Source organism: Triticum aestivum, chromosome 4D (assembly GCF_018294505.1).
Source record: "Triticum aestivum cultivar Chinese Spring chromosome 4D, IWGSC CS RefSeq v2.1, whole genome shotgun sequence".
Lineage (NCBI taxonomy): Eukaryota > Viridiplantae > Streptophyta > Magnoliopsida > Poales > Poaceae > Triticum > Triticum aestivum.
Window position 1 is genome coordinate 361,015,901 of NC_057805.1, and position 11,495 is coordinate 361,027,395.

An 11,495-nucleotide genomic window follows, 5' to 3' on the forward strand; every position below is an offset into this window, starting at 1 on the left:
AAGAGGGCGTCTGCGGCAGCCGACAGGGCAGCTGCAGCAACTGAGACGGCTACTGCTGCTGCTGCGACGGCGGGTGCAATCGCCGAGAGCGCTCGAGCTGCCGTCTGTGCCGCTGATGTCGCCCTGGCCCGGGTTGAGGCCATCCATGCCAAGATCAAGGATGCACACGCCAAGATATTTTAGGCCACCTCGGACTCCAGCATGCAACCCACGTCTGAAAAGGCGGCAGTGGCCATGGAGCACCTGCTTCCTCATGAGGTCGCCGAGCGGGAGCTGGAGATGCAGGAGGCGGCGGAGATCGAGGAGCGCCGGGAGGAGGAGTTGCGCGTGGCCGAGGTCGAGGTAGAGAAGAGCCTGTCCGTCGAGGAATCGGCGGTGGAGTACCAACGCGAGCTCTGGCGCAGCCACTACTATGAGTACTACAACCTTGAGGGCGGCGCCGAGGACGAGGACGAGGACGCGGTCGACTTCAGCAGGGGGGACGCGGAGTCCACCAACGGCGGCATGTCGCCAGGACAAGTCATCGACGTCTCATCTCACATCGGCGATGCATAGGCCGGCGCGGCGGCAGATTTTTAATTATGCGTACTTAGGCTTTGTTTTTAATGCTGGTCTTTTGTTAGAGCAATGTTTAGGTCAACTGGCTCTGTGTAATTACTAAAATTGCTCGATTCAGTAAGTGTGGTATGTCTACTGTACGCCCTTTTGTGTGCCCAAATTAGCAAGCGGTGTTAAATTATGCAATGACGTACCCGGGGAAATTTCCACCAAAATTTGAATTATCAAACTCATCCCATGCGCGTAAGGCAGAAGAATCGTTTGTGATGCACACAATCGTTCAAAGTGAATGGTCCGGCGGCACCGCGCGCAAAGTTTCCCTCCACATTTCCAAAATTTTGGCCTACCGCCAAAATATCTACCCCCGCCCCCTTTCCCCCTTCCCCACCCCCTTTCTCCCCGACCACAAGTCACATTTCCCCTGTTTCCTCCTTCATTCCTTCCTTGCTAAGCTATAGATGCTTCCTCGCTCTCGCCGTCTCGCATCCTACCGCCGGGCTCGCCATGGTCTTCTTCAAAGACATCTCCAGCGGTTCCTCCTCCAGCGACTACTCCTTCACCACCCGGGTATGCCTCTCTTCTCTCTCTCGGGCTATGACTTGGAATGAAGGATTTTTACCCGGAGGTCGATTTGAGTCATTTCTTCCTCTTATAGCTCCCTAAGACCATCAGTGGCAACGAATGGAGCGGGGTGGCTGAAGATCTATCCCCTCGTTGTCACCATCAATCTCCATGCTTGAAGCTACTTGCATTTGATTCTGTGGACACTGGGAGGAAGTTTCTGGCATGTGCAGGGAAGGTTACACCCTCTTCCGCTATTACAAATCATTTGTTAGATGTGATTCAGACACTGTCACGGTCCCAACCCATTCATACCACACCTTCAACCAAACGCATCCTAAGACAGTGTCACAGTTTGTACCTAGTATCTTAAATTGTTGCCATCTCATCAGTGGTGCCATTAGAAAATTATTTCGCACCGCTTTAGCAGTTTGTGCAGCCAACTTTGGTCCACACATCCGAGCAGCCAAGCAGTAAAATACTAAATCTTTATGGCATGAAGGAACTGGGCATCGGAGCAACTAAGTGCTCCGGAGTCCGGGTCCCTGATTTTTTTTCCGCTGCATCGGCTCGCCAGTTCAGGGCATCAGTGTGAGATGTAGCAACAGTTGTCTTTACACCAGTTTTGGCATACATAGTGGACGGCCTTAGTGCTATTAGTTCTATGTTACTAAATTTGTGCATGTACACACCTGTTAGTACCAATTTGTTGTCATCCAAACACTGTCGCTATGTTGTTGCAGTTATATTTACCTTCCTCATAAAATGTTCAATTTGTTATTTATTGTACATGAGTAAGAACTTGTAGCATCGTTGTAGTTAATTATAGCTTCTGATGTTCCAGAATTTGGTTGTTGTCTCAGTACCAATTATTTCATTTGCACATTGATCTTTTTGAGAAGATATGTCATAATTAACATGTTTCTTCAGTTTTTCAAAATAAGCATTGGTGATTTTCTATGTTGCTATAAACCCATTTCCCCTACAATTGTTACTGATCCAATTTTAAATACTATAGGATGAACGGAAATGTTCTTACTTGGAGTGGGTTGATCAAGAGTGGCCACAGTCTTTGAAGATGTGCCTAACGAAGCTCTGGAGCATGTATGAGGAAGTGAACACAACTAGGCTTAGAGAAAGTCTTGTCAACGCTGAAGCATATTTCAAGATTCGGGATAAAAAAGTTGAAGGTGGAGAATGTGCTCAGATTTTTTTTTAAAGACTTTGCTAAGATGGTGTTGGCGAAGGAGGAGGCACTTTCCCAGTTGGCCCGTGCAAAACGGGTTCTTACTGAACTGAAAGCAGAGGTGGATAAAACGAGCCTGGATGATCTCGATTAGGGAAATGAATATATTGTTCTTATGAAGTTGAACTAGCTATATGTTGTACTGTGCTGTTTTCATGTAGCTACCATACTGTGATGTTATAATATATTTATGTGCCTAATATGAAATTGGCAAACAGTTGTTCGATATGAAATGTGAATTTGCGTAATACTGGAATTATTAATTGTAAACTAATAAACCTGCTAAATGTGTCATGGACCTTTGCAAATGGTTCTAGCAATAAAAGCGGTTGCGATGGATATCCCAATGCCACACAGTTTTCTTCATCAAATCATGTGTGATATAGTTGATAAAAGCAAACAGTTAAGCAAGGAAGACCGTGTGTGATAGTTACACCTTTCGCACACGAGCCTACACATAAAACTGTGTGGGATTTACGTCCGAACGGAAATGCTTTCCATGGATTGACTGTGTGGGATGTACATAAGAACGGAAACGTATTCCTTGGATTGACTGTGTGTGATATACATACGAACGGAAATGTTTTTCTGGGATTCACCGTTTGGGATGTACATACTTACGGAAATGATTTTCTCGGATTACCTTGTGGGATGTACATACCTACGGAAATGATTTCTGGGATTCACCGTGTGGGATGTACATACCTACGGAAATGATTTCTGGGATTCACCGTGTGGGATGTACATACCTACGGAAATGATTGGGTTTCGATGCCTCGCCCGATCGCACACGGCCCCAGCCTGGGTCCCAGGAGGGCCTATCCCCGACGTTTTCTGGGTCGTGTGGGAAGGACACCCTATCGCACACACTCACTTGGCGATGGTTCCAAATGCTGTCGCAGAAAGGGGTAAAAAACCATTTGTTTAGGACCGACGCGCACCAGTGATTTGTCACTCCGATTGTCGGAGAGGTATCTCTGGGCCCTCTCGGTAATGCACATCACTATAAGCCTTGCAAGCAATGTGACTAATGAGTTAGTTGCGGGATGATGCATTACGGAACGAGTAAAGAGACTTGCCGGTAACGAGATTGAACTAGGTATGCTGATACCGACGAACGAATCTCGGGCAAGTAACATACCGATGACAAAGGGAACAACATATGTTGTTATGCGGTTTGACCGATAAAGATCTTCGTAGAATATGTAGGAGCCAATATGAGCATCCAGGTTCCGCTATTGATTATTGACCAGAGATGTGTCTCGATCATGTCAACATAGTTCTCGAACCCGTAGGGTCCGCACGCTTAACGTTCAATGACGATTGGTATTATGAGTTTATGTGTTTTGATGTACCGAAGTTAGTTCGGAGTCCCAAATGTGATCACAGACATGACGAGGAGTCTCGAAATGGTCGAGACATGAAGATTGATATATTGGAAGGTTATGTTTGGACACCGGAAAGGTTTCGGATGAGTTCGGGCATATACCGGAGTACCAGGGGTTACCGAAACCCCCGGGGGCTAAATGGGCCTACATGGGCTTTAGTGGGAGAGAGAGGAGGCGGCCAAGAGGTGGGGGCGCGCCCCCCAAGCCCAATCCGAATTGGGAAGGGGGTCGGCCCCCCTTTCCTTCCTCTCCTCTTCCCCTTCCCCCCCACCTCCTATTAGGACTAGGAAAGGGGGGAAACCTACTCCTAGTAGGAGTAGGAATCCCCCCTTGGGGCGCACCATGAGGGCCGGCCGGCCCCCTCCTCCCCTCCTTTATATACGGGGGAGGGGGCACCCCATAGACACACAAGTTGATCTTTAGCCGTGTGCGGTGCCCCCCTCTACAGTTTTCCACCTCGGTCATATTGTCGTAGTGCTTAGGCGAAGCCCTGCGTCGGTAACTTCATCATCACCGTCACCATGCCGTCGTGCTGACGAAACTCTCCCTCGGCCTCAACTGGATCAAGAGTTCGAGGGACGTCACCGAGCTGAACGTGTGCAGATCGCGGAGGTGCTGTGCATTCGGTACTTGGATCGGTTGGATCGCAAAGACGTTCGACTACATCAAACGCGTTACTAAACGCTTCCGCTTTCGGTCTACGAGGGTACGTGGACACACTCTCCCACTCGTTGCTATGCATCACCATGATAGATCTTGCGTGTGCGTAGGATTTTCTTTGAAATTACTGCATTTCCAAACAAGCAATTGATCTACAACATAGATATGCAAATACTATCAGGACTAAGTTCATGATAAATTTAAGTTCAATTAATCATATTACTTAAGAACTCCCACTTATATAGACATCCCTCTAGTCATCTAAATGATCACGTGATCCATATCAACTAAACCATGTCCGATCATCACGTGAGATGGAGTAGCTTTCAATGGTGAACAACACTATGTTGATCATATCTACTATATGATTCACGTTCGACCTTTCGGTCTCAGTGTTCTGAGGCCATATCTGCATATGCTAGGCTCGTCAAGTTTAACCCGAGTTTTCTACATGTGCAAAACTGGCTTGCACCCGTTGTATGTGAACGTAGAGCTTATCACACCCGTTCATCACGTGGTGTCTCAGCACGAAGAACTGTCGCAACGGTGCATAGTCAGGGAGAACACTTATACCTTGAAATTTTAGTAAGGGATCATCTCTTAATGCTATTGTCATACTGAGCAAAATAAGATGCATAAAAGATAAACATCACATGCAATCAAAATATGTGACATGATATGGCCATCACCATCTTGTGCCTTTGATCTCCATCTCCAAAGTACCGTCATGATCTCCATCGTCACCGGCATGACACCATGATCTCCATCATCTTGATCTTTATCAACGTGTCGTCACATGGTCGTCTCGCCAACCATTGCTTTTGCAACTATTGCTATCGCATAGCAACAAAGTAAAGCAATTATATGGCGCTTGCATCTTATGCAAGAAAGAGACAACCATAAGGCTCCTGCCAGTTGCCGATAACTTTAAAAAAACATAATCATCTCATACAACAATTTATATCTCATCACGTCTTGACCATATCACATCACAACATGCCCTGCAAAAACAAGTTAGACGTCCTCTACTTTGTTGTTGCAAGTTTTACGTGGCTGCTGCGGGCTTCTAGCAAGAACCGTTCTCACCTACGCATAAAAACCACAACGATTTTTCGTCAAGTGTGCTGTTTTAACCTTCAACAAGGACCGGGCATCATCAAACTCGATTCAACTAAAGGTGGAGAAACAAACACCCGCTAGCCGCCTGTGTGCGAAGCACGTCAGTAGAACCAGTCTCATGAATGTGGTCATGTAATGTCGGTTCGGGCCGCTTCATCCAACAACACAGCCGAATCAAAGTAAGACGTTGCTAGTAAGCAGTATGACTATTATGGCCCACAACTCTTTGTGTTCTACTCGTGCATATAACATCTACGCATAGACCTGGCTTGGATGCCACTGTTGGGGAACGTAGTATTTCAAAAAAAATCCTACGATCAGGCAAGATCTATCTAGGAGAAGCATAGCAACGAGCGAGGAGAGTGTGTCCACGTACCCTCGTAGACCGAAAGCGGAAGCGTTTAGTAACGCGGTTGATGTAGTCGAACGTCTTCGCGATCCAACCGATCCAAGTACCGAACGTACGGCACCTCCGTGTTCAGCACACGTTCAGCGCGATGATGTCCCTCGAGCTCTTGATCCAGTTGAGGACGAGGGAGAGTTCCGTCAGCACGACGGCGTGGCGATGGTGATGATGAAGTTACCAGCGCAGGGCTTCGCCTAAGCACTACGACGATATGACCGAGGTGTTAACTGTGGAGGGGGGCACCGCACACGGCTAGGAATAATTGATGTGTGTTCTAGGGGTGCCCTCCCGACGTATATAAAGGAGGGAGAGGGAGGGAGGCAGCCTAGGGCGCGCCCAAGTAGGAGGAATCCTACTTGGGCCCCTAGTCCAATTCGCCCCCCCCCCACCATATTTGGACAAGGGGGAAAGGAAGGAGGGGGAGGGGAATGAAGTAGGAGTCCTACTTCATACTATCCTTTTCCTCCTCTCCTTTCCCTTTCTCCCGACGTGGATGGCCCTATAGGGGGCGCACCAGCCCCTTGTGGGCTGGTGTGTTCCCTTACTTGGCCCATTAAGCCCATATCTTTGCCCGGGGTTGCCCGGAACCCCTTCCGGTGACCCGGTATCACCCGGAACACTTCCGGTGTCCAAATACCATCGTCCTATATATGAATCTTTACCTCTCGACCATTTTGAGACTCCTTGTCATGTCCGTGATCTCATCCGGGACTCCGAACAAACTTCGGTCATCAAATCACATAACTCATAATACAAATCGTCATTGAACGTTAAGCGTGCGGACCCTACGGGTTCGAGAACTATGTAGACATGACCGAGACACATCTCCAGTCAATAGCCAATAACGAAACCTGGATGCTCATATTGGCTCCTACATATTCTATGAAGATCTTTATCGATCAAACATACGTTGTTCCCTTTGTCATCGGTATGTTAATTTCCCGAGATTCGATCGTCGGTATCATCATACCTAGTTCAATCTCGTTACCGGCAATTCTCTTTACTCGTTATGTAATGCATCATCCCATGATTAACTCATTAGTCACATTGCTTGCAAGGCTTATAGTGATGTGCATTACCGAGAGGGCCCAGAGATACCTCTCCGATACACGGAGTGACAAATCCTAATCTCGATCTATGCCAACCCAACAAACACCTTCGGAGACATCTGTAGAGCATCTTTATAATCACCCAATTACGTTGTGACGTTTGATAGCACACAAGGTGTTCCTCCGGTATTCGGGAGTTGCATAATCTCATAGTCAGAGGAACATGTATAAGTCATGATGAAAGCAATAGCAATAAAACTAAACGACATTATGCTAAGCTAACGGATGGGTCTTGTCCATCACATCATTCTCTAATGATGTGATTCTGTTCATCAAATGACAACACATGTCTATGGTCAGGAAACATAACCATCTTTGATTAACGAGCTAGTCAAGTAGAGGCATACTAGGGACACTCTGTTTTGTCTATGTATTCACACATGTACTAAGTTTCCGGTTAATACAATTCTAGCATGAATAATAAACATTTATCATGATATAAGGAAATATAAATAACAACTTTATTATTGCCTCTAGGGCATATTTCCTTCAGTTCATTATTCATGCTAGAATTGTATTAACTGGAAACTTGATACATGTGTGGATACACAGTGGTACCTCTTGAGCATGCGTTGGTTTTCCCTTGAAGAGGAAAGGGTGATGTAGCAAAGTAGCGTAAGTATTTCCCTCAGTTTTTGAGAACCAAGGTATCAATCCAGTAGGACTACACGCATATCCCTCGTACCTGCACAAACAATCAAGAACCTTGCAACCAACGCGATAAAGGGGTTGTCAATCCCTTCAAGGCCACTTGCAAAACTGAGATCTGATAAAGATAATAAGATAAATATTTTTGGTGTTTTTTGTATAGATTGGAAAGTAAAGATTGCAAAATAAACGGCGGCAGAAATAGCAAATTGATAGGAAAATAATATGATGGAAGATAAACCCGAGGGCCATAGGTTTCACTAGTGGCTTCTCTCAAGATAGCATAATCTACGGTGGGTGAACAAATTACTGTCGAGCAATTGATAGAAAAGCGCATAGTTATGAGAATATCTAGGCATGATCATGTATATAGGCATCACGTCCGTGACAAGTAGACCGAAACAATTCTGCATCTACTACTATTACTCCACACATCGACCGCTATCCGGCATGCATCTAGAGTATTAAGTTCATAAGAACATAGTAACGCATTAGGCAAGATGACATGATGTAGAGGGATAAACTCAAGCAATATGATATAAACCCCATCTTTTTATCCTCGATGGCAACAATACAATAGGTGCCTTGCTGCCCCTGCTGTCACTGGGAAAGGACACCGCAAGATTGAACCCAAAGCTAAGCACTTCTCCCATTGCAAGAAAGATCAATCTAGTAGGCCAAACCAAACTGATAATTCGAAGAGACTTGCAAAGATATTAAATCATGCATATAAGAATTCAGAGAAGAATCAAATATTGTTCATAGATAATCTTGATCATAAACCCACAATTCATCAGATCTCGACAAACACATCGCAAAAAGAATTACATCGAATAGATCTCCATGAAGATCGAGGAGAACTTTGTATTGAGATCCAAAGCGAGAGAAGAAGCCATCTAGCTAATAACTATGGACCCGAAGGTCTGTGGTAAACTACTCACACATCATCGGAGAGGCTATGGTGTTGATGTAGAAGCCCTCCGTGATCGATTCCCCCTCCGGCGGAGCGCCGGAAAAGGCCCCAAGATGGGATCTCACGGGTACAGAAGGTTGCGGCGGTGGAAATAGGGTTTCATGGTGCTCCTGGATGTTTTCAGGGTATATGAGTATATATAGGCGAAAGAAGTAGGTCGGTGGAGCCACGAGGGGCGCACGAGGGTGGGGGGCACGCCTACCCCCCTGGGCGCGCCCTCCTACCTCGTGGCCACCTCGTTGTTTCCTTGACGTCCACTCCAAGTCTCCTGGATTGCGTTTGTTCAAAAAACGATCCTCGCGAAGGTTTCATTCCGTTTGGATTCCGTTTGATATTCCTTTTCTGCGAAACACTGAAATAGGCAAAAAAACATCAATTTGCACTGGGCCTTCAGTTAATAGGTTAGTCCCAAAAATAATATAAAAGTGCATAATAAAGCCCATTAAACATCCAAACAGATAATATAATAGCATGGAACAATCAAAAATTACAGATACGTTGGAGACATATCAAGCATCCCCAAGCTTAATTCCTGCTCGTCCTCGAGTAGGTAAATGATAAAAACAGAATTTTTGATGTGGAATGCTACCTAACATAATTTTCAAAGTAATTCTCTTTATTGTGGCATGAATGTTCAGATCCGAAAGATTCAAGATAAAAGTTTAATATTGACATAAAAATAATAATACTTCAAGCATACTAACTAAGCAATTATGTCTTCTCAAAATAGCATGGCCAAAGAAAGCTTATCCCTACAAAATCATATAGTTTGGCTATGCTTCATTTTCGTCACACAAAAATGCTCTCATCGTGCACAACCCCGATGAGAAGCCAAGCAATTGTTTCATACTTTAGTAATATCAAACTTTTTTCAACTTTCACGCAATACATGAGCGTGATCCATGGACATAGCACTATGGGTGGAATAGAATATAATGATGGGGGTTGTGTGGAGAATACAAAAAGGAGAAAGTCTCACATTGACACGGCTAATCAACGGGCTAGGGAGATGCCCATCAATTCATGTCAATGCAAGGAGTAGGGATTGCCATGCAACAGATGCACTAGAGCTATAAATGTATGAAAGCTCAACAAAAGAAACTAAGTGGGTGTGCATCCAACTTGCTTGCTCACGAAGACCTAGGGCATTTGAGGAAGCCCATTGCTGGAATATACAAGCCAAGTTCTATAATGAAAAATTCCCACTAGTATATGAAAGTGACAAAATAAGAGACGCTCCATCATAAATATCATGGTGCTACTTTGAAGCACAAGTGTGGAAAAAAGGATAGTAGCATTATCCCTTTTATTTCTTTTCCTTTTTTTTGGGCCTTTTCTTTTTTTGGCCTTTATTTTTTTATTTTTTTATTTGGGACAATGCTCTATTAATGATGATCATCACACTTCTATTTATTTACAACTCAATACTAGAACAAAATATGACTCTATATGAGTGCCTCTGGCGGTGTATCGGGATGGGCAATGAATCAAGAGTGACATGTATGATAAATTATGCATGGTGGCTTTGCCACAAATACGATGTCAACTACATGATCAAGCAAAGCAATATGACAATGATGAAGCGTGTCATAATAAATGAAACGGTGGAAAGTTGCATGGCAATATATCTCGGAATGGCTATGGAAATGCCATAATAGGTAGGTATGGTGGCTGTTTTGAGGAAGATATAAGGAGGTTTATGTGTGATAGAGCATGTCATATCACGGGGGTTGGATGCACCGGCGAAGTTTGCACCAACTCTCAAGGTGAGAAGGGGCAATGCACGGTACCGAAAGCAATGATGGAAAGGTGAGAGTGCGTATAATCCATGGACTCAACATTAGTCATAGAGAACTCACATACTTATTGCAAAAATCTACAAGTCATCAAAAACCAAGCATTACGCGCATGCTCCTAGGGGGATAGATTGGTAGGAAAATACCATCGCTCATCGCCGACCGCCACTCATAAGGATGACAATCAAAGAACACCTCATGTTTCAAATTTGTCACACAACGGTTACCATGCGTGCATGCTACGGGACTTGCAAACTTCAACACAAGTATTTCTCAAATTCACAACTGCTCAACTATCATGACTCTTATATTACCATCTTCATATCTCAAAACAATCATCAAGTATCAAACTTCTCATAGTATTCAATGCACTCTATATGAAAGTTTTTATTATACCCGTCTTGGATGCCTATCATATTAGGACTAATTTTATAGCCAAAGAAAATTACCATGCTGTTCTAAAGGAATCTCAAAATAATATAAGTGAAGCATGAGAGATCAATAATTTCTATAAAATAAAACCACCACCGTGCTCTAAAAGATATAAGTGAAGCACTAGAGCAAAATTATCTAGCTCAAAAGATATAAGTGAAGCACATAGAGTATTCTAATAAATTCCGATTTATGTGTGTCTCTCCAAAAGGTGTGTACAGCAAGGATGATTGTGGTAAACTAACAAGCAAAGACTCAAATCATACAAGACGCTCCAAGCAAAACACATATCATGTGGTGAATAAAAATATAGCCTCAAGTAAAGTTACCGATGGACGACGAAAGAGGGGATGCCTTCCAGGGCATCCCCAAGCTTAGGCTTTTGGTTGTCCTTGAATTTTACCTTGGGGTGCCTTGGGCATCCCCAAGCTTAGGCTCTTGCCACTCCTTATTCCAAAATCCATCAAATCTTTACCCAAAACGTGAAAACTTCACAACACATAACTCAACAGAAAATTTCATGAGCTCCTTTAGTATAGAAAACAAATCACCACTTTAAGGTACTGTAATAAACTCATTCTTTATTTATATTGGTGTTA